Source organism: Caloenas nicobarica, chromosome 1, assembly GCF_036013445.1.
Source record: "Caloenas nicobarica isolate bCalNic1 chromosome 1, bCalNic1.hap1, whole genome shotgun sequence".
Taxonomy (NCBI): Eukaryota; Metazoa; Chordata; class Aves; order Columbiformes; family Columbidae; genus Caloenas; species Caloenas nicobarica.
The window spans coordinates 79,868,351-79,892,334 of record NC_088245.1 but is presented as its reverse complement, the minus strand read 5'-3'; the positions used below and the strand labels follow the sequence as shown (position 1 = coordinate 79,892,334).

Sequence of the window (23,984 nt, the reverse complement as noted above, 5' to 3'; positions counted from 1 at the left end):
TTATTGACAGTGAATACAAAGCAGAACATTTCTTCTCAGTTGCATGTTTAGTTGACTGTTGTCAGACAGAAGAAGCAAGTCCTGAAGAAATCTGCCTTTGTGTATAAACGGAGACAATGAAGTCACCCTAACATGCCCACGTTTAAAACGGTCTGTGAGTTTACAATCAGGTTATGGTAGGTGGAACAAAGCTGTGACATGAATGTAGCTGTGAGTTCAGCTTTTCCGACCTTGCCTTAATTAATCTAACAGGCTTCTGTCACACTGGCCCAGAGTTTTAAAATAGCATTAGATTTATTGACAGGGAAATATTCCTACAAAGTCTGGATAACTGTTTGACTTATGTGCAATTGAATGATTAGACTGCAGTTATGAACACAACCTATTTATGACAAAGGACTCATTTTACTTGAGCCAATTTTTTCTAAGCTTGTAAGAGTTGCCATAATTCCACGTAAATTATTACACAGAAAAGCTATTGAAATATTGTATTGAAAACATAATACCCTAAGATTAAAAAAAAGCACAACCTGACTGACCCCATGATTTATGACTCCTTTCTCTAAGTGCGCTAACTTGGAAACAGTTCCCTCTCTCCTTACCCCAGCAGACAATCACCGATACACACACAATACAGAAGCAGGGAGAGACCGCAACGTGTCTCTCCTCCTTAGAGGACTGCAAATGCTGAGTGTAACTACAGCTCAATTAAAGTAGCCACTTCTGTGATGCTGAAGAAAGATGAGTTAGCTACTTGAGCTTAGAAAAATGTACCTGGCACATGAGTCTCTAATTGACATTATGTCTTTTTCAAGTCCATCTCTTCTGAATTAGCTCGAAGGAGGTTTCATTAATGCAGAAGACAAACAGCTTGTCTTCCTATAGGGAGTTAATAAGTAAAGAGATAATGCTAAACTGGAGAAAAGTTGCAGATTAGTTTAAATTTAAGAATCCTGATGACCTCAAAATGCTAAAATATGATCTGTACAGGTTTTTGTGTTTTGGCAAATGGTTCTAATATTTTTTTCTGCTTTTCAGGGTGTTCTAGACCTAATTTTTGAAGAGATTTGAGTTTCTCTGAATGATTAACTAAACCTCCCCCATCTTGTTTTATGGCACTTCAGAATGCATCCTCCTATGCACACCGCTTTCTGTTTTGTTTAATCTTTGTGTGTATGTGTATTGAAAAGGTTTTTGCTTTAACAGTATTTGGGGTCTTCTCCCATGCACACCTCAGTCTTGCTGTTTTACCAGAAATGAAACTGGAATGCGTGTTCTGTCCTTTTAACACTTGCGCGTCAACAGCCCTAAAGATCTCGGGCTGTGTTTCAGAACAGCTCCGTAGCGATCTGCAGCTGTAGAACAGGTGAGGAAACAGCTGTAGAACAGGTGAGGAGAGAGCATGCAGACACCAAGTACAGCTCAGCAAGTTCTTGGACTAAAACTAATTTTGTCCTTCAGAGTCTCAGGGAAACTCTTAAGGTGGCCTCCTCATCTTCTTTTTTGAGGCCATGATTTACTTCTCAGTGTCCTTGCCCTAGAACATGGCAAAGTCTGGGGCTCTGTAGCTGTCCCATCCAGTGGGCAGATAGTGAAAGAAATTCAAAGGCTAGTTAGTCCTTTTTCATGTTGTTGAGCTAGTTCCAAGGACATCAATGAGCACGTGTGGTGTTCTGCCTTGGGAGGTATCTCTGAGATGCAAAGTTTAGTGGATAGTGCAGTTTACACCTTCCACTTGCTCTGAGAAGATGTCTAGCCCAGGTTGATGACCGAATAGTTTGCTTTGAAGCTTGGTGATGAATGTCACTTTAATTGAACTATATTTAAAATGCCTGTTGAAGTTCATAAAGCAATTCATATTCAGTAGGGCACTGTTGATAAAATAGGTCAACCTTGCAGCCTAAATTGTGGTAAAACCAAGTCTGCTAATCTCACAGTTTTATATAAAGCCTAACAAAGTTTTGTTTTTCCCTCAAGCTCCAGCTCTTGGAGTCGTATGATGACAAAAATGCAAGCTTTCATTTCATCAAAATGTAAACTTCCAGCTCTGATATTTCCAGGCAAAATCTGAAACCACAAGCACTACAAGTTCCAAAATTAGAAGGCAAACAAAACAGAGGCCAAATGTTGTTTTTTAAACTGTTCTGATTTTTAGTCAGAATTTTTTTTGGAGAGCCCAACTCAAGATCTTGGAACACTTCAAGTTGCCAATAATGTAAAACTAAGATCTCAAAGCAGCAAGAAGCAACAGTGCTGCTTTACAATGTCGCTAACATTTGGGCCACAGTTTTGTTTGACTTTTTTAGTTTAATACTGCCAGTACTTGGTTACTAATTTGTATTCATTTCTGGATTATGTACTTAGCCCAAGAACTGAGTGCTGTCTGAAACTTGAGAGCAATTCCTGCCAGACAGCAACCATTTGATGACTGTCTTAATAGAGGGTTTTCTTTTTCCTTCAGAGCTAGAGACTTGTCAGCAGGTGTTCCATAGCGACACCTTTTCTGTTAGAAAGTCCAGACTTCTGAAGAACGAGAGGATCGTGACTAAATTCCACTGCAAAGCTAGAAAGATGCTCCTCTAGCCCTCCCTTCCTGCCAGATGGGTTGTGACTTCTTCCTGGTGCCTGGCTGGATGGTGCAGGCAGCTCCAGAGCCTGGTGGCACCTGGAATGTGTGCCAGGAGGCCCAGCTCCCCATCGAAAAGCTTATGGTGGTCTCGATGACCTCAGCCTTGCAGTCACTTAGCAGCTTGTCTGATGGGGAGTATTGGCACCGTGGCCCTCCAGACTCTGTGCCCCTTTGGGTTGCAGGCTTCCTGGCTTTCCTGAATCCCTCAGCTGCCCTGGGTGTTCTTCCAGCTCCAAATAAAGCTTTCCTTTGTGGGTCTGCATCCAGATTTCCATCTTCCCCACCCGCTGTCAGCTGGCCGTGTCCCTTTCCCCATGAGTTGTGTTAGTAGATGGAGAGGCCTGGCTGCACTAGTATGTTCCCAAATCAGAATATTCCCATTCTCATTAAGTTCTGAGGTTTAAGGTGTTGTTCCAATTTGGAATGTAATAAAATCTTGAACACTTGGAATTTCCTGTAGGATGGTTAGTCCTTTTTGTAGCCAGATCTATTTTTCAAAATCTAGCTATGTTTTTGGGGAGGAAAGATTTGGTTTCTGAGTTACACAGAAGTTCAGAAAAATATTTCTTAAGCTTAACATGCAAAGTTTTGAAATGACACAGTTGTTATTGTCAAAACTTTCCAGGCAGCAAGAGGCTCTGGGTTGATTCCAGCCTTCCAAAACACTGGTAAAGAGACCTGCTTCCAGAGTGTTTTGCATACCATAATTTACCTGGACCATTATCAATGGTGATAATTTTTGGTTTTGTCGTTTAGATTTGTTGTTGCTTTTGAACTCCTCAGGTGAGCAATCATCTGTTACCCAGATCTAGCTGAATGATGTTCAGGCCTGTTTGCGTTCTCTTTGTTTGAGAAAACATTGAGATTTTGATTGACGTATTTCGTTGCTCTTTCTTCTTGTGAGAAGACACTGACCGTGTGACTGTACATAAAGAAATGTGAAGATCTATTCCTTGCACAACCAGTTTGCATTCCAAATTGTATTTCAAACATAGCTCATCCTTTCATTTTCTGTCTTCTGCTGGAAAGCGAACTCCGGCAGGCCACTATGTAACCTAAATACTTGGAGTACTTTGTGCCTGTAATAAGGGTAGAGATCCTTAACCTTAATCCTTGCCCTGTTGGTATCTCCTCAGTGCAACCATGAGGGCTTGTGAAATTTCTTTCCTAGGCCCCAGCTTCTTGCATGCCTGTAACCCAGAGTTCTCTAGGAGGCTTTAAAGGGCTGTACATGATGAGTCCTTCACTCGAGATACAAAAATGAGCAACCGCTGCACAAGTGCTTGGTTACAGATTTAGTAATGTCTGTTGCTTCTGTATCACCACTTTTCCTGGGAATCCTGATTTTCTAAGAAGTCAGTGACAGCAGAGCCTTGCTTCATGGTGCTACGACCCCTCTGCAAGCCATTGCACTGCAGAACTGTGTTAGTTCTTCCATAATTAGAGTCCTCTTTGCATATCAGAGAGAGGTGAACACAAAAGGTTTCCTTGGTAGACAATAAAGCTGTTGAAGTGAGGGCCTGATCCAACTCCCACTGAACATAGAGAAAAGGCTCTGATTTGTATTAGTGGGAGTTTAATGAGACCTTTCTTCAGTAGGAAACTGTGAGAAAGTATCTTCCTTCTCACTCTGCAAAATGTTTTCAGAACAGTCTCTGTCCACTGAGACGGTTTGGTTTTTTTGTTTGTTTTTTTTTCCTTTTTGCCAGTGTGGATATGACAAGCTGTGACTGCACAGTCAAACCGAACAGGCCTGTAGACTGGGGACATTTTGTCCAAATTCATCATGTGTCAGTAGCAGCTGTTTTCCTGCAACTTATAAACACGGGCATACTGGATTCAGTGAGACAGGCCCAAGGAGGAGTCACACTGCAGCCTTTCCCATGACTTTGCAACCTCTTCCCAAACAACTGAGGTTGCCGGCAAAGAGGCTAAACAATTGTTTCTCACAAAAGCTCTGCAGCTGATGTCCTATCAGTTATCAGAATAACTCGCCTGTCCCTTGAGCAGGAAAAAGCCTCTGGGGAATTAATTATTCAAAAAAACAACCCAACCCCACACACATACCAAAAAAAAAAAAAAAAGGAAAAAAGACAAAGTTGGGGGAGGAAATAGGGAAAGGGAGGAGTGAAAAGAAAAATCTAGGCTAGCAGTCAGAATGAGCTAATTGCTTACTGGCTTCTCAAGTTCAGCAAATAACGTGTATTTGGCTGAAGGATATAATGCATGTAGTTTAGAGTAACTTATGGGTCTTCACTTCCTTCCATTACTGTAAAAGTTGAGTTACGTAAAAAATTGCAGAGGTGTTTATCTACACTTATTTCTGTGCAGAACAACATTTTGGACCAGTGTACTGCCTTTTTACTTCCAAAGATTACTTGTAGAGCAAACATCTACAAATAATTTGGTCTCAGGCTTTTCCTGCTATCTCGTACAATCCAAGTGTGCTGACTAGTGTAGTTGCACCAATGCAGACAAGGAGAATCTGCTTGGGATTTGTACAATTTGAATTTATTGAGCTTGCAAGGGCATCTTTTCATCAGATGAATCAGCTTTTTTGCCTGTGCTGAGCATCTTGATTGCAATGGCACTTGCTGATAATGAAGCTTTCTCCAGTGTTACCAGTCCGAATGTTCTAAAATTATGAGATCGTTTAGAACTTTGTGAGTTTTTTCTTGCATCTTCCTTAATTTCCTTTTTGTTACTGAGTTTTCAATGTTCCCATTTTCCAGTTCTCTCACACAATCACAAGGGAGGGCCAGAAAGTTACCTGTATTTAAAAAAAAAAAAAAAAAAAGGTGGGGGGAAAAAGAAATAACAACACCCAAAGAAAACCAAACAAATAAAACACAAAACACTGAACACCCAAAATAATCCCGCAGCCAGGACTGTAAGAAAAATGCCAGCAGTCAAATGCAGTGATCAAATACAGTGATCCCAGCTGGCAACGTTCTATTCCAAGGCCTCATCTTGGTCTCTCTCCCCTCAGCATGCGTTCTCTTGGAGACCTTTCCTTCCAAGGCCCTGTCTTTCCTTTTGTTTTCAGATCCCCTCTCCAATTTCAGCATCTCTCTGAGGCAGCCCACGACATTTACCACTTGCTTTCACTTCCAGCTCCATGACATTGCAGTACTGAGCAATCTTCTTTAGGCAGCTGCCCACCCTTTACCACATCAACTCCTCATTTTTGCCAACCGTCCCTTTTCTTTGCCCTCCTCGTCATTATTTCCGCAGTCGTTTCAATGGTTTTGGTTGGCATTGCATTGGCTATAGAGTGTGCATGTGTCATTTTGTGGATGTTTGTGTTCAAAATGCGTGGGGTGGTGTGCCCGTGTGCACGTGAGCGATGTTCACATTTTTGCACCCGTGCAGGTATTTACACAGCAGGCAGCAGAAAGGTACAGGAGCAGAAAGTACCATGGCAGTTTCTGTAAGTGGCTTGGGAAGATGAACATGAACTCTTTATGGCCGCGATCTTGTCCGTATGGAGTGTGTGTAGTCATGAGCGCTTTTGTTGTGCAGCCAAAAAAGGCTGCTGCTGCTGCCTCTGCAGTAAGGTAAAGCAGGAGATAACAATAAATTTTTTACTGCTGGCTGGCGGAGGTGTTTAGGATGTGTTTTCTTTATATCTTCATCCACCCCTAATTGAAGATGCTTTAAAATTGAATGACTAGCAGTCAAAACGTGTTTGCTTCAAGCTGAGAAGAAAAATGCTGGTGTCTCTGCTTCCAAACTGATTGCGCTTTGTACACAACTGACAGCCACAGTCACTTTGAGTGACTGATAAGTGGGAAGCTTTGCCACTTATCAAGGAATGCACGCTGAAAAGAAAGGACTGGAGCCGTTCAGATGCTTTGGCATGTTCAAAATAACATCTCACATCAGTCAGACTCAGAGGCACTAGGAGACATTTCAAAATAAACTTTATATCTATCTATCTATCTAGAGGCAAAGATTCAATTTAACAGACAAATCACTGTGTGGCATCACATTGGCTCTGAAAACGAGAACATCATTATAAGGGTCGCCAGTTGCAAAATGATTCATATAGCAGCATAATTTCAGAGAAGTTATTGTAGGGTCTCACCTCCCAAAACACACCTAAATTTGAAAGTTCACAACTGCATATCATTCTGGTGATTTCTCTAAATTGGGGCGTTTCACCTCTGTTGGCCAAGCAATATTTAGTTTATATAACATGTGACATCCTGAAACACCCCAAAGAGAATGAAACTCTTAAGTCAAATTATGATCTCATTTATTTCCTCTTTGGTATTATGGAATATGTGTGAGATTGCCTGGTATTAACTAAAATCACAAACTGGTTATTAGGGTTATTTAGGAGTTGCTTTGCTTTTCAGTGATACATAGCATGAAAAGATGAGGGAACATTTTTTGATAACATGTTTGTTGGTGATGCTATTTGGTGCTATTTATATTATGAGATTTTGACCTGCAGGAGGTGAGGTGTGAGCGTACATTTTTTTCTATTAACTCTCTAATGACAGAAGTAACAGCCAGTATAGGGTTTTGTTGGTCCACTGGAGGTGTTGATGTTTCAACCAGCCTTCGTAACCATCATAGGACCTAACCTGTTGGAGCCATCCCTGCAAACATTGTGTAGAAATACAAGCAGACATCATACTCAGAGCTGAGATAGAATGTGGATCTTCACGTAAAATGGGAGAATGAGGTACAAGCAAGTAGTCTGTCATTTCCCATACTGGAATTTGGACATGTGTGTAGTGTTGATGTGTCCACTAGTAGTACTTAAACTAAAAATGTTGTCATGGCTGCTGTCAGGTTTGCACCTCTTGCCCTAGCAACATTGAGAGTTATCTTTTGTTCTGATTCTAAGCACTGCAGCTGGACATCTAATTCTGCCGAGCTTGCACTGTCTAAAATGGTTGCTTTTCTAACCAAAGAGCCTATATTTGAGAGACAGGTTATGTTTGACATTCCAAAGTTGCTACCAGCCCCTATATTATCAAGAGGGAGAAATTTGAGGATCACTTAGTTTCTACTGACAATGACTTGCTTTTCTGATTCATCTCTTGCCATGTTAAGTGGTCACGACTTCATTTTGATGGCTCATTCGAAATAGAGTACTTGAAACTCTCTGCTGGAATAATGGCTTAAAATGATTCAGAGGGAAAAGTGTGGTTCCACCTACTAAATCCACGCCACTGTCTTCACCACCTTGGATTTTGCCAAGACATCTGGCTGATGATGCCTCACCCTGCGTAGTTTAGGAGATAAGATGAGCTCACCATTGGACGTAATAACATGCAAGAGGCCAGAGAAAACCGTTTCATTATTGTTGTGCACTCTCTGTCAGTTATCTGCTACTGAATTGAATTGTATAAATTAAAAGTGGAAGGCGATTACTTATGCTTGGTATTTTAAGAAGAGTAAATGAAACAGTTTAATCACTTGAAGGACAGTGATTGAAGGGGCAATGTCAGCAAAGCCTGAGAAAGCCTGGAGAAAGAGAGGGAAAGATACAGTTGGCTTGTGAAAAGTCTCTGTTGGGCAAAGATGAACTAGGGAGTTGCAGATCTCATGCCAGCTGTCTGTATTTTGTGTATTGTATTTAATATCTATTTAAGTTCAACTTCCACACAAGGAAGTTGAATAAAATGTGTATTGGGTAAATAATTGTAAGGAACTACTTCAGATTTTCATTCCAGTTGGTCTGAAGTATGCTTTGAAGAGGCTAAGAAGGGTCTGTCAGAGTTTCTTGTATGTAGAAGTTAAATAAAATAACTGAAGTTCCAAGATAAATTTAATAAAGTTATAAAAACTAAAATGAAGACTTCTATGAAAGGTAATAATAATAATTAAATGGGACAACTTTAATTCACTATGGAGTTTATAAATATTTGACACAGTGAGGAAATTCATTTAAAATTGTATGTACTACCAAATAGCTTTTATCAGGTTTGACTTCTTTGAAAGACAATAGTGTTCAGTGAATTATTCTGAAGTTGAAATGAGGATAGTTTCAACAAAATTGTTCATAGATAGCAATTTAAAATGGATTTGGACAGAAATGATAAAGAGATTTCTATATTTTTGTCTGCTGTGAAAATTGTATACAAAGAAATATATTATTTAGGTAGTGAAGTAAGGCATTTGAAAGTTACAAGTGCCAGAATTAGGTTAAATAGGTATCTTTATTTTATTCCCATGTATCTCTGTCATACATATTGAATAAAAAATGGTGTCGTGGGGGAGTAGAGTTACATGATAATATAATTGTAGACCGTACTCACAAGAGGGATAATCAAAATTATGTTGACAGCCTTAATTCTGGCATTTCCTAATATCTGAGTCCTTGACTTTTCATCCAAAGTAGCATTATTTTAACTGTGTTTCTGTGTGGTTTTAATGTCCATAAAAGCACATAATATGATACACCGACCATCTATAATGTGTTGTCAGCACAGCTCGAACCCTGAAATGTCTGCATGGGAGAAGTGCCAAATGTCACTTGAGTTACAGGAGAAATGTCATGTTCTCCTGGGTTGGCAAGACAAAACATTTCTTTGGCTCTGGTGGACAGGAGCCCGTACTATGAAGCCCTTCTCTTCCTGTATCTCATTTCCTTTCTTCCTCCTTTTTTTTTTTTTTTCCTTTTATTTCGATCTCCATCAAAATAGAGATGACATTTTTTCTATTGCTGTCCTCCTTGGAAAGGGAAATAGATTGCTCGAGTGCATTTGTTGAATTTGGGCTGCCTATGTTGAAAATGGAGTTTGGCTCTTTCTTTTCAACACCCTCCATTCGCTCCCCCTTTTCTCCCTTAGTGGGACTGGGACCAGATCCGTTGTAATCACAATTTGACACTAATCTGTTCTTTTCTCCTAATTTACCATACTCTTCATGCTTTAGCAAGAAAACCGAGGCTGAAGGTACAAAATTCAAAGCCATAGCTCTTCTAGTTAAGGAGTCTCTTGCTTTGAGTATTTAATGGAAGCCTGTTTAAGCATTTGTCCCTTTAAAACTCTGTGTGGCGAGAATGTTTTCTTATCTTTCACACTGCGTGTAGAATCTTGTCTGTGGTTTAAGCATTACTGAGCTGCAGTGTGTCAGTGAGAGGGGCTTTTTTATATACTGTGTGTAATGAATTCTAGGTTCTTAACAACCTTAAGAACCACTTACATCTAACTTAAGCATCATTTCCAGTTTCTTTAGGCCTGGAGTCCCGATTTGTAGTCTAGGAACAAGTAAGCATATATTAAACAGCTGATTGATTGCATTCTCACCTTATACACACAAGTAAGCTGCCTTATACATGCATTGCCCCAATCCAGATATCAATTGCAAACATGATTACTTTTCTGGACATCGATTTTTAATCTCTCTAAAGGATTTAAGGAGGAAACAATAGGGATGTTTTCCATGTGGGGGCCACAGGTTATTAATACTTTCTGAATTATAGCTGATCTCACATGTGAATTGTTCAAGGCTTTATGAATTCTTCAGCCCTGCTGACAGTTCCTCTTCAGCTGAAATCATGGCAAATACAGAGTTTAGATCAAGACACAGATGATCACAGTATTTCCCAGTGATACAGACAGACCGATGCATGCACTAGGAGATATAAGGTAAGCAGAAATGGACTCAAATTATTTGAAATTAGAACACTTCAAGGAAATAAAACTTTGGAGGTTCCATCTTTCTATGAGTAAATCAGTACCCCATGCTACCAACTTGACTAACGTACATTTAAGACACCCCTATGAAGGTTGCCTATGTTCTCCCATAGGCCCTGGTTCTGGCAGCAGCAGGTTTCCCTGGGTAGGTTAGCTCCTCAAGTATGTGATAGATCCAGGAGTTTCTTTGCAATTGTGTTAGGAAGTAAAGTTTTGGAGAGCTGATATATTCTAGTGGCAGAAATTAGAACTGTGCTTTATTTCTTGTATTTCTTCTTTACTTGAGACAAAAGGCAGATTTGAAATGTTGTTTTTCAAGAATTTTAGCTTTCTGTGTCATGAGTTTCAGGATGTTATTTAAGTCTGCTTCCCTTGTATTATTTCTTATTGCACAGTTAAGAATTCTTGTCTCTTTGGTACAATTAGAATAAAGAAATTAAAATTGCAATCAATATACTGATACAGAATTGTGTATTCTATGTTAATAATATTCACACTTCTTACTTAAAAAGAAACACATCCATTTTAGATGTTCTTCACATCCCCTCTGTGTATTGAGGTGGATTTGCTGAAATCACAAGTTTGCTTTCTACATCTTTTGTGAGGGTTGTTTGAGCTCAGTATCCCCTTAGCAGAAACTCTTGCAAAGGCCCCGTGGGAGGAAAATTGTCCATTGTGTTCTTTTGAAAGCCAGCTATCTTTTTTCCTGGAGCTGGGCTCAAGCAAGTTTATTCTTCCACTCAGGGATATCTTAGAAGGTTCCTGTCCTTTCTGGTGCCTAGGAAGTGGAGCTCAGATACGTATATTGTATTTGCTGCCATCATATAATCTGTGCAACTTCCCTGCAAATATAAAGAATTCTGCTTTCCCCAGCTGTTCATTTGATAGGATTCTAGCCCTTCATTTAGAGAAAACTGTGCTTCTCCGATTCACATTGTTTGAACCGTGGCCTCCCTTCTATACCTATTGTTTGTTTTGTCTTTTTTTGTTGTGCGTAACAGGTGTTTCTTTCAGACAGCCAAGGCAGCAAGGCAAGGGCTTCCTTTATGGCGGATCTCTTGAGACTTTGATTAAACTCTTCTTTGTGATAAAAATGCCACTGCCTTCAAATGAATTGCACATGTAATCTGGTTTTGCACAAATGCCATCCATCCCTCTGCCTTCATTGCTGAAGTCTGTCGCTCTTTGGGTACGTGTGTTTGTCTTTTCTCCCGTCTTTTGCCACAGAACTGATTCCTTTGTACCTTCCCGAGGCTGCACTCCCCTCAGAGCCTGGATGCAGCCATGGGAATGGTTTAAAAAGAGCAAACTGTTTCTGCAAAAAGAGCTCCTTTTTTTCCCCAGTGTTTCCTGTCGCTGCCTCCACAAATATCATAGTCAGACGGCTGGGAGCACCTTCCTCGGAGTTTCCCAAGGGGGAACTAAGGGTTAGAAAGTAGGCACTTTTTTCTGCATCTAGTGGAGCAGGTCTCAGTCCAGTGGGCTGTAGGTAGCACACATATTTTCCTGCCTTATTTTTTTCTTTCACACGATCTCACCTGGTGTTGAGGAGCGCCCGCTGCCAACGGTCTGGGTTTCCTGGCTTAGGCCTGGGAGTACGTCAGGGAGGTCTGGTCACTTGTGGCAGGAGCTTAGGTGTGTTGTAAGCAGAAGGTATGTGTAAGTCGGTACCCCATGCTACCAGCTTGTGTAACATACATTTAATAGTCTTTCTAGTTTTTGTTTAGAATAGGACTTCCACACTCTCCAGTATGATCCTCTTGACTCTAGATGGTAAGACAACCAGAGAGGCAATGCAAACCAAAGAGGGGCAAGAGGCATTAACAGAGACATGGTGGGACAGCTCACATGACTGGAATGTGGTCATGGATGGCTATGTCCTTTTCAGGAAAGACAGGCCAGCCAGGCGAGGTGGTGGAGTTGCTCTTTATGTGAGAGAGCAAGTACAATGTATAGAGTACTGTCCAGGTGCAGCTGAGGAGCAAGTTGAGAGTCTGTGGGTGAGAATTAAGGGGCAGGCTGGCAGGGGTGACACTGTTGTGGGAGTCTATTACAGGCCACCAGATCAGAGTGAGGAAGTTGATGAGGCCTTCTACGGGCAGCTGAGAGTGGCTTCACAGTCACAGGCCCTGGTTGTTATGAGGGATTTTAACTACCCTGACGTTTGCTGGAAGGACTACTCAGCCGGCCAGCCTCAGTCTGGGAGGTTCCTCCAGTGCATTGATGACAACTTTCTGATGCAAATGGTGGAGGAGCCGACTAGGAGAGGTGCGCTGCTGGATCTCGTCCTCACTAACAAGGAGGGTCTGGTTGAAGCAGTAAAGGTGGGGGGCTGCCTTGGTTGCAGCGACCATGAAATGGTGGAGTTCAGAATCTCCTGTGGCGGGAGCAGAATACCGAGCAGAATTGCAACCCTGGACTTCAGCAGGGCCGACTTTGGCCTGTTCAAACAACTGCTGGGGGAAATCCCGTGGGCAAGGCTGCTTGAAGGTAAAGGGGCCCAAGATAGTTGGTTAAGATTCAGGGACTGCTTCTTCCAAGCTCAAGATCAGAGCATCCCAACACGTAGGAAGTCAAGGAAGGGAGCCAGGAGACCTGCTTGGTTAAACAGGGAACTGCTGGGCAAACTCAAGTGGAAGAGGAGGGTTTACAAATCATGGAAGGAGGGGCTGGCCACTTGGGAAGAATATAAGGCTGTCATTAAAGGATGTAGGGAGGCAACTAGGAAAGCTAAGGCCTCCTTAGAGTTAAACCTGGCGAGAGGGGTCAAGGACAACAGAAAGAGCTTCTTCAAATACATGGCAGATAAAACTAACACCAGAGGCAATGTAGGCCCACTGATGAACGGGGTGGGTGCCCTGGTGACAGAAGATACGGAGAAGGCAGAATTACTGAATGCCTTCTTTGCCTCTGTCTACTCTGCCGGAGGCTGTCCTGAGGAGCCCCGTACCCCTGAGGCCCCAGAGGAAGGCAGGGCAATGGAGGAGTTTGCCTTAGTTGATGAGGACTGGGTTAGGGACCAGTTAAGCAATCTGGACATCCATAAATCCACGGGTCCAGATGGGATGCACCCGCGGGTGCTGAGGGAGCTGGCTGAAGTCATTGCTGGACCACTCTCCATCATCTTTGCCAAGGCTTGGGAAACGGGAGAGGTGCCTGAGGACTGGAGGAAAGCAAATGTCACTCCAGTCTTCAAAAAGGGCAAGAAAGAGGACCCGGGCAACTATAGACCGGTCAGCCTCACCTCCATCCCTGGGAAAGTGATGGAACACCTTATCCTTGGTGCCATCTTAAGACATATCAAGGATAAGAGGGTCATCGGGGGCAGTCAACTTGGCTTCACCAAGGGGAAGTCATGCTTGACCAACCTCATAGCCTTTTATGAAGAGATAACAAGGTGGATTGATGAAGGCAGAGTGGTGGATGTGGTCTACCTTGACTTCAGTAAAGCATTTGACACAGTCTCCCACAGCATCCTCACAGCTAAACTGAGGAAGTGTGGACTGGACGATCGGGTAGTGAGGTGGACCGCAAACTGGCTGAAGGAAAGAAGCCAGAGAGTCGTGATCAATGGGGCGGAGTCTGGTTGGAGGCCTGTATGTAGTGGAGTCCCTCAAGGGTCGGTACTGGGACCAGTATTATTCAATATATTCATCAACGACTTGGATGAGGGAATTGAGCGTACTATCAGCAAGTTTGCTGATGACACCAAGCTGGGAGGAGTGGCTGACACGCCAGAAGGCTGTGCTGCCATCCAGCGAGATCTGGACAGGCTGGAGAGTTGGGCAGGGAAAAATTTAATGAAATATAATAAGGGCAAATGTAGAGTCTTACATCTGGGCAGGTTCCAGTATAAGTTGGGGAATGACCTATTAGAGAGCAGCAGTGTAGGGGAAAGGGACCTGGGGGTCCTGGTGGACAGCAGGATGACCATGAGCCAGCACTGTGCCCTTGTGGCCAAGGAGGCCAATGGCATCCTGGGGTGTATTAGAAGGGGGGTGGTTAGTAGGTCGAGAGAGGTTCTCCTTCCCCTCTACTCCGCCCTGGTGAGACCTCATCTGGAATATTGTGTCCAGTTCTGGGCCCCTCAGTTCAAGAAGGACAGGGAACTGCTGGAGAGAGTCCAGCGCAGGGCAACAAAGATGATGAAGGGAGTGGAGCATCTCCCTTATGAGGAAAGGCTGAGGGAGCTGGGTCTCTTGAGCTTGGAGAAGAGGAGACTGAGGGGTGACCTCATTAATGTTTATAAATACATAAAGGGTGGGTGTCACGAGGATGGAGCCAGGCTCTTCTCGGTGACAACCAATGATAGGACAAGGGGTAATGGGTTCAAGCTGGAACACAAGAGGTTCCACTTAAATTTGAGAAGAAACTTCTTCTCAGTCAGGGTGACAGAACACTGGAACAGGCTGCCCAGGGAGGTTGTGAAGTCTCCTTCTCTGGAGACATTCAAAACCCGCCTGGACGCCTTCCTGTGTAACCTCATCTGGGTGTTCCTGCTCTGGCAGGGGGATTGGACTGGATGATCTTTTGAGGTCCCTTCCAATCCCTAACATTCTGTGATTCTGTGAGTCTGTGAAGAGGCTGGTACCATGTTTTTTAGTGTCTCAGTTGGCCCACGCTGTTCAGGTATCCTGATGGAGTGTTGCTCACCTATAATGCGTTATTTTCATGCCCTTCTCTTTACACCAGGACATTTATTGGTTAGAAGCCCCAGGGGTGAGCAGATACAAATGTGCATTAGTCAGAAGGGATGTAATGGATGTCCTGGGAGCTGTGCCAGACAATTAAGAATATAGGCATAATGATTTACAGGGTAAGCAAAACCTCCAGAGAACGCTACATCTGTACAGGCTGCCCTGTGAATCTGCAGAAGTCGAGTAACTTGCATCATTTCAGCCTTCCAGAGATAACACGCATCTAGGGAACGAATGTGGATGGACTCTTGCTTTCAGTCTGAGACATACCTTCCACTGATACTTTCTGTTCTTTTGATCAGTTGTTAGAACTTCCCAAGTGTCATCTACAGTGCCTCTGAGCTCCCCTCTATATAAAGTGTGTTTTTTCCTCCCGGTGCAGAGCGACCGGCAGTTACAGTGGCAGGGGTATCAGCACAGCCTAGATGTGACACTAGCATTGTATCTATTTTAGTGCCTAACTTTGTGACAGTGGCAGCATCTGTGGAAAATATGAAGATAACTGTCAGAAAGCGTGTTTGAAGGGCGTTTAATTTAGAAACACTAGCCCCCTCCCCGCCCTGCCCCAAGCTGACATTTGCTTTAGCATGTAGTAGTTAACAGTGGAAGATGAAACTTTAATAATGCTATATAATATGGTTTCCTAAATCAGTTCTTTCTCTTAAAATGTGTTGTCTGCTTTTGTTAGTGGTTATTTACATAGTGCAATAAACATAGTTCATTACATTATTTGACTCAAAACCCACAAACTTTTATTTTGTCTTAACACATAGATGTCAAGGGCCTGAAATTCCCTCTTCCTGTACAAGTGTGAAACATCATAAAATCAGAACATGAACAGTTAGACAGTTCGTGCTGAAATAAATGACCAAGATGCAGAAGAAACTAACAAGATGTAACAGTTATACCAACTTCCACACAGCTCCTTCTCTGTATTAATTTTCTTCATGTTCAAGGAACCTGAGCCACTGTTTTAATACATCAATACAAAAAAAGAAAAAAAAAAAGAATAGACGGTTTTAAAAACCCAAACTGTTCTGAAAGCAGCCATTTCTTATGTTCAGGCATGCAAACTTTGCTCACAGGCAGCTCTTGTTAGAGGATGGGGGCATTTTCCAAGAGCCTCACGCCCGTTTCTGTTTCAGACATCATCTCCCCATTCCTTCAGGAGGTGCCCTTTTGTAGGAGGTTAAGCCTTCTTTCCACCAACAGGAGACCTGGGGAGGCTCTCTCGGAAGCCTGTCATTGCTGTTCTTGGATTTCACAAGACAGCGATGCTTCCTGAGACACGTGTGAAGCTCACCTGCCCAGAAAGATTGCGACTCAACAGTCTGCTTTAAGACGGCTTTGCATGCGAAAGACTGATTTTCTTCGTTTTGGGACTATCGCTCAATGGAAGTGTCAGAAATATGGAAGGATAAAGACCGAGTTACATTAGAAAAAGAAAAAAAAGCACTCTGAAATTATCTCCTGGCTCCATGTTTTCTGAGGTTTTGCATTAGCGGGGACGAAGTCACGGTGTGTTGACACAGTCTAATGTGCAATGACATAATACCTGGAATATGGAGACAGCGAGAGGCGCAAAATCAAACTTATCTGAGTTTTCACAGGAAAAGAAGGGATTAAACTTTGCTGGTTAAAATATGGCTGCTTCTTTTTTTTTTTTTTTTTTTTTTTAATAAAAACTATCCTAGTTTGATTGAGATAAACCTACTCGGATCTAATTCTATCTAGTCCCTGGGAAAAGTGGGCCTTAAGATGTTGAGCCTATTTGCCGAATCCCTTTTTTTAGAAATAAAGATTAGGGTAGGAAGTTTGGTCCTTATCTCTAAGGTTCTTACTGCTTCAGAAGGAAACTGAAATACATGAAGGACACTTTCTTGAACTCGTGATTTGTCTTCACTCAGATTATTTCAGAAAGCTGTGACAATGTAGATTTCCCACAATGCTCGGTTATATTTGTTTTACATATTTTAGAGGAACTATGATAAATTGTTGTTACTGCCTATTAAATAGTAGAAAGAGATGTCAAAATACTCTAGAGAGTTAAAATTCACATGTTACTGCATGTGCACGGAAACTTTGATCTAGAAGCATCATTCCCCATTTCATAACTGCCAGGTGTGATTCTTCTCTGTCTTTTCATCCCTTGTGGTTACTTATAGCTCTACAAAATAACATTCGATTGCTAAGTTTTACTTGCGTTTCAGAGCCTGTTTGCATGGATATTAGTGTATGATGCAGATCTTATGTAGCACCATCACCACTGGATTTTGGAACATTTTTCTTTCTTTTTATCTTTTTCTTTTTTTTCTTTTATTTTTTCTTTCTTTTTTTTTTTTTTTTTTTTTAAAGGCATCCTGTTTTTCCAGACCAGGGGAATTAAGGACAGAGAGGAAGCAGCTTGCATATTGTTAGGCTGGAGCTCATTGCCAGAACCAGGAACAGAACCCAGATTGTCTGTTGTCTCCCATTGGGCCACAATACAAAATGTGAACTGGAGTGCAGAGTTATCAGAGATTCAGGCCTTCTAGGTTTTTATCCTCTGTCTCCATTTTCAGTGTTTTTTCTATAGAATTTCCCATTTCAGTGATAGAAATCGAAGACAGACTGCGATGGTTGTGGGGTGAGAATGAGGGAGGGTAGCATGCAGAAAATAATCCCTGTTACTTTCAGAGCCAGATTTGTGTTGGTGCCTTTCCGCTGAATCACATCAGTAGAGTTTAATGTGGAAAATCTGATCTGATCCATCAGTAAAATGCAAGTGAATAAATGTTAAAAAGTTTGCGAGGGTCAATTTCTGTCCTCTTTAAGGTGAGAAAACAATTTTCCCTGCATTTTTAACATTTTCTGTGTTTCATTTTTTCTAGTTCCATTCATTGTAACAAAGCAAAGACTTCGTCAGCACATATATTTATTTTTCAGGAATCCCTTGATTCCATGAAAACTGCCCGAAGAAATCAGAGTGTAAGGCACTTAGCAGTCATTTTGCATGAACCCTCTCCTCACCTTGACCACTGCCATGTTTCTATTACATTCGGGCTGTGCTAAGCTGTGCTAAATGTGAGTGGGATGCCTGCCCATGTTGTTTTTGACCTGGACTGATCTGCTCCAACCCAGAGTGGCTCATTCACTGACTCGCTTTCTTCTCAGTTTCTGGATACTTAACCTGCTTTCACACCAGTCTCAGGGCTCTGGTTACCTAAGGCCAGCTTGTTGCATTTAACAGGCACAAATGGCTGTGCCTCAGGCCTGCTTTTCCCTTCTCTCCCCCTTCTTCTTCTGGTTTTCATTTAATGTCTTGCTAATAATGAAACCACAAAGGCAACAGTAGGGGCAGCATAAACGCATGCTCACCTACGGGAGAGTTGCTGATGTTTTAGAATTAAAAACAAAACCCAACAAGATGCTTATGATAATAAAAGCCAAGACAAGTGCTGTGCACTTTGTTTATTTGCTGATTAAAACAGTCACAGTGTGACATCTTTTCATATAATAAACTGAAGAGGGAGGTGGATTATTGCATTGCCGAGGCTTTGAGTATGCCTTAACAGAAAATATTTGAGGACTATCTGATTTTGAGGGTCACCGTGTATCACTGCATACCAGGATTGTACCTGTTTTGCAGGGTGGTGGGCAGGAAGTCAAATATTAAAAATAATTAGTTAGCTGCCAGAGCATTCATTTCCTTCTGATTTGGCGTGGTCCCTTGTTAAGTTCCCAAGAAACAAGAGGGGGTGCTGTCTCAATCCGTGCCTCTGTCATTGAATAGGATGTCAAGTAGTGGAGGCAAGACATGTTGTCCTCCTTGTTTCTCCCATCTTCATAGTAAGATGCCCAGCTTCTGTTAGGTGATCGTGAGCCCCAATCCTTTCTTGAACTAATATCAAGGTGTTTTGGACTGAGTTTTAAAAATCCTTAATCCTGTTCATCCTCCTCTGGATACATTGTGCTTGTATTTTTATAAAAATGCTTTCCTAGATTTGTCTTTGCTATTTTTTTAATAAATCAGTTATTTCATATCTGGTAGAATTTTATTTCGTGGAAACAGGTTTTAGCCGAAAGTGCCCTCGTTTTTTGTCCTTTAGGCTCTTTACACGTGCATAAAGTTCTTGGCATAGCAGAAACTTCACCAAGTTGGAAGTTCCATCTTTACACTTAGAATGTAAATTACTGGCATGCCTACTGTGCTCCAGGGTTACGCTGCTTCTTTTCTTGCAAAAAGTCCACTGCTCCTTGATTATCTCGGTGGTGTTTAGCAGTGGTATCTTAATTCATATGCGTGTGTCAGGAATTCTCTGCATTGTGGAATTAACAGTTTCTTCTCATGCCTGATGCTCTAAATCTGCAAATGCAGTACCTAGATACTTTTTTCTTTGTCAGGCTGCTTCAGGCTAAACATTTAGACTGCCACTCCGAGTTAATTAAACACCTATTTGAAGTTAAGCTGTCGAATGGCAAATAAAATAAAATACCTGTTCCAGCCCTGCAGAATGGTTATTGAGGTTGACACAATACTTTCTGCTCTGTCCCTTTCTACTTTTCAATCTCTCTACCTGCTCCATATGTTGCTTTTCTAGATAGGGACACAATATTTGACAGACAAGAAATTACCTTTAGCAAAGGGCACTAGCTGATGTTTCAGAAAGCGTGTGCAGAAATAATGCCAATAGTCCTTGTCAAGGTTTTAAATTTTGTAAGTGGAAGAAACGTACCCTTCTTTCTGAGAACCGAGTATTTTCATGTCTACCAACTACAGCTAAAAATATTGATCAGAAAAAGCAGCCATAGATCCAGATAAAACTCTTAAATGTAATTTGTTAACCCTTCAGACTGAAAGAATATAGTGGGCTCTGCCTTTTTTCCCCCATTTGTTTCCAGTTTCCACAGTTTTTCTAAACTCCTACTGCCATGGGAAATAGGTGCTCCTAGGGTAGGCAGCTCTCTTTTCACAAGACAGTTATGCCTGCCTTGCTACTTGTAGAAGTATTGGGTTTTCTTAGGTAAAAATACATTTTGTGACTTTGTGCAAGAAATGGAGGGATTCAGTATTTGTTTTAAAATGAGACGATAAACAGACTATGGCATAAAAACTTGTACTGACAAAATTTTTCATTTCAACGTTTTTTTTCTTATCTTTTTTTTTCTTTTGTGAAAGACTAAGTTTTTTACCCACAAGCACCTTAAGCATGAAGTCCTAGAAAGCAGGGAATTGTTCCAGCACCCATTAAAAGCAGTAATAAAATCCTTCGTCTTTAGTTGGCATTGTCTTGGGAGAATAAATTTCTGGAAGACAAGTGGTCAAGACAGAAGCCTCTGGCTGTTTGTTAAAGATTATTACTTTCTTTAACATCCTCTGTATGCCGTGTGCCTTCTTAATATACACATACTCACAAACATACTTCTCTGCATTTCTGGAGTTCACTTATGTTACTTTACAACGTATGCTGATTTTACTTAGCCGCCTCATGTACTGTGAGAAGGATGAAAGTGCTCTTGGGCTTCAGAGGAAAAACAGGATGAGAATTAATTTCTTGTTCAGTTGGTGTCAGAAGCAGCTAGACATATGAAAGAAATTGGGATCTTCTTAGACTGCCTGCTTGATTTTAGAGGAGGCTTAGATATTTACTGAAATTTCCAGCCTTTTAAAATTCACTCATGAGTGCTATATTCATAGCTGCCACTGAAAAAAGTGTGTCACCAACATAATGCAGTTTTTTTCAGCTGGGCTAACATATCTATACTGAACATTTTGTGTGTGTGCATGTGCAAGTCAGCATTGAAAATTCAGCAAATCAGTAGGACAGAAGTGGTTTTAATTGTGATAATTTTCAGTGTATCAAGTGCAGTTTGCTTAGTTTTTCTGTAGACTGTAGTGAAATAAAAAATTGTTGGTTTTGTTCACATCTTTCTTGGATATGATAGTGCTGCTGAATGCCTTCTTGCAGTGTTTATTTCTATCACAGAGGACTGGAAGAGGTGTGAATGATCTGAAGAAGGCAAAATCAGTGGGGGAACCGATGTTTGTAACTTTTTTATCCACTGAATCCTGCTGGGAATGTGTCTTCTTTTTGTACTGCTGCTACTGCTACTATATGATCCAGTTAAGCTGATCAAGGCTTCACCCAGCTCTCACAAGCAGCTCTCCTTAAAAATGCAGGCAAGCAGGCTTTAAAGTTAACAAGTACAAACTTGGTTGTGAGTTTTGGACAAGTGCTTGCAGGTACGCCAGTAAACCTCGGTAGAATGAATTTTGTAGAGTGCTGCGCAAGAGAACCTTGTTGTCTTCAAGCGTATGTGCGCACATGTGCACAACTAACTCCGCAAAGGCAAAACTGTTTTTAACTTCTCAGGACATCATTGAGCGTAAGCATTATTCTCATTCTACATATGGGAAGGTGAAGTTTGGAGGAGTTAGTCATCTTGTTTAAGTTAAAATATAGAAACCTAATTCTTACAGCTAAGCAAGACAAGACCATGTCTCTCCTCAGACATGACCAACTGGAAGGTCTAAATGATCTCTGAAGGAGCTATTTTACTCAAACACTATCATTCTTTTTTGTCAAACAGTATGATAGTACCGTTCGAGATGGGGTAAGGTTTAGAAAGCATAAGGCAGCAAAATAGAAGATAAATCCTTCTCTTCTGTTAGTTACACCATTGCTTGTTAATGACATTATAAATAATTGATATATCTTCCATTTCTTCTTTGAAATACATAGGATAGTTCAAATGGTCTTTAATATTATTGCAATCCTATCCATGCCCAATATACTGCTTACAGCACATTATATCCTCTATAGAATCTCAGACCTTCTCTACTCTTAATTACTCAATGAGATTTAGATTTAAACCAGTAGGATTGTGTACCGGATAAGATACCAGTTTAGTCCTGTCCACACTCTATAGTCAGAGTTTATATGGTACAGAGTTCATCTGGGTGTTGACCTGTGTCCTCTATCAAATTTAGATAGGCTCTATAGGCAGTTAGCTGTCAAGCTTCAATGTAGGGCACCAGTCTGGAATACCAGGTGTTTCTCCATGGCCAGCAAATAAGAAAGGTGATAAATTAGTTGTGATTCAAGTGCCTTAATCTCTAGCTAGAGGAAACATAAATCTTGGACAGAGACACTAACCTCAAATGAACTCATTAGCTGACTTCCCAAAGCCTCTCTGTTCTTGGTAGCAACATCATCTCCCTCCCTATCCAGCAGATCAATATTCCAGGCAACCATTTTGACTCTTTCTTCCACTGTTTCCTGTCCCAAATATTTTGGTATAGCATTTCTAAAATCCACCATTTTCTTTTTTTTTCCATCTAAAACTTTCGGCCATATCTATATCAATCTTACAGCTTGATTGTTGAGCCTTCTGTTGTCATTACGCTTCCATTGTCTCCCTGCTTTCCTGGCAGGACATTCCCCAAACACTGACCATTGTCCCTTCACTTCTGTTGATATTATTTGACTCAAGTCCTTCCTTCAGCCTAGGCATTAGCTCCTTGTTTTCTGGGTGGTGTTTCCCAAAGATTCTTTACAGATCACAGAATCACAGAATGTCAGGGATTGGAAGGGACCTCAAAAGATCATCCAGTCCAATCCCCCTGCCGGAGCAGGAACACCTACATGAGGTTACACAGGAATGTGTCCAGGCGGGTTTTGAATGTCTCCAAAGAAGGAGACTCCACAACCTCCCTGGGCAGCCTGTTCCAGTGTTCTGTTACCCTAACTGAGAAGAAGTTTCTTCTCAGATTTAAGTGGAACCTCTTGTGTTCCAGTTTGCACCCATTACCCTTTGTCTTACCGTTGGTTGTCAGTGAGAAGAGCCTGGCTCTGCTGCTCTTACTTTTTTCTCTTCTACTTCATTCTGATCCTGATCTGTTCTGCTGGTGATGCTCACCTCATTGTTTTGTTTGTTCTCTTTTCCTATTCTGTCTCACACTTGGTTCAGAAGTGCCTCAAATGTGTAGAGTAACCTTTCCAGAACGGTCCAAGCCTCAGTATTGCCCAAATTATTCCTCAAATTTTAATGCTGCTGTTACCTGCAGGCAATTAACAAATCCATGAAATCTAGACTGGAGACAAGCACAGCACCCTAAACAGTCTTGGTAGACATTTACTCCTTTCTACCTTATCGTCTTTCACACTTGTGGTATCTTGTCTTAAAAAAAAAGATTTGAGTGTGCAGGACTCTCTTTGATCATGCACACTCAGATGTTGGACCTCTAGAGTCCTTTAAACTTTCTCACAATATAACTAATAAATGATGACAGTAATAGAAAGATTCACTTCACCTACTTCCCTCTCTGGATTCACCTGGATTCTGAGAGTTAGTGTTTTTGTGTGACGCAGCTTTATGTTAAAGAGCCTTGGCTGATATGGGGCATCAATGTGATCATGTTAGTCACTTCCCACCAATTACTTGCTATTTTATTGAACAAATCCCTGAAGTTCTTCCTTCTGGTTAGATAATTATCCAGATGAACTCAGTCTGCCCACTTATGGATCAATCTGTCCATATATGTTCAAGGCTTTTGACGCTATTTAGGTTGAGGATTGCTATGAAATATGTACCCAAATTTGGTTTTCTGTAATCAGTTTCTTTCTGCTTGCTGCTGTCTGCTCTCTAGACCTTAAGTCGTTACTAATGCCTGGACTCAGGGATGCCGAGGAGTGAAGGAAGCTGTCTTTATAAGAAAAGATGAGTAAATTTAAGCTTATTTGTCTCATTCAGCATGGGCCTTATCAAAAGCGTACATTGAATTGTAGTCTATATCATGCACAGCATTCTTTCCCCTTATGCCACAGAAAGCAAATAGAGGCAAAAGGCAAGCTATAATAAAACCAAAAAGCATTTGATGTTATGTGTTCCCTCTTGGGAACTCCTGCAGCTTTCAGTGCGTTTGTGTGCAGCTGAGTAAAAGCAAGGTAGCGGTGGGATTATTAGTGAGAGAGCATCTTAGGAGAGGCATGAAAAGGGGACCAGTTCTTATTCTGATGC

At 41.5% G+C, this 23,984-nt stretch overlaps 1 protein-coding gene across 3 annotated transcripts in view; it reads left to right on the top strand.

The window, feature by feature from the left end:
• The window catches only part of SOX5 (SRY-box transcription factor 5), a 359,749-nt gene that overhangs the window by 211,907 nt on the left and 123,858 nt on the right, over positions 1–23,984 (top strand). The gene's annotated exons all lie outside the window — the stretch shown is intronic.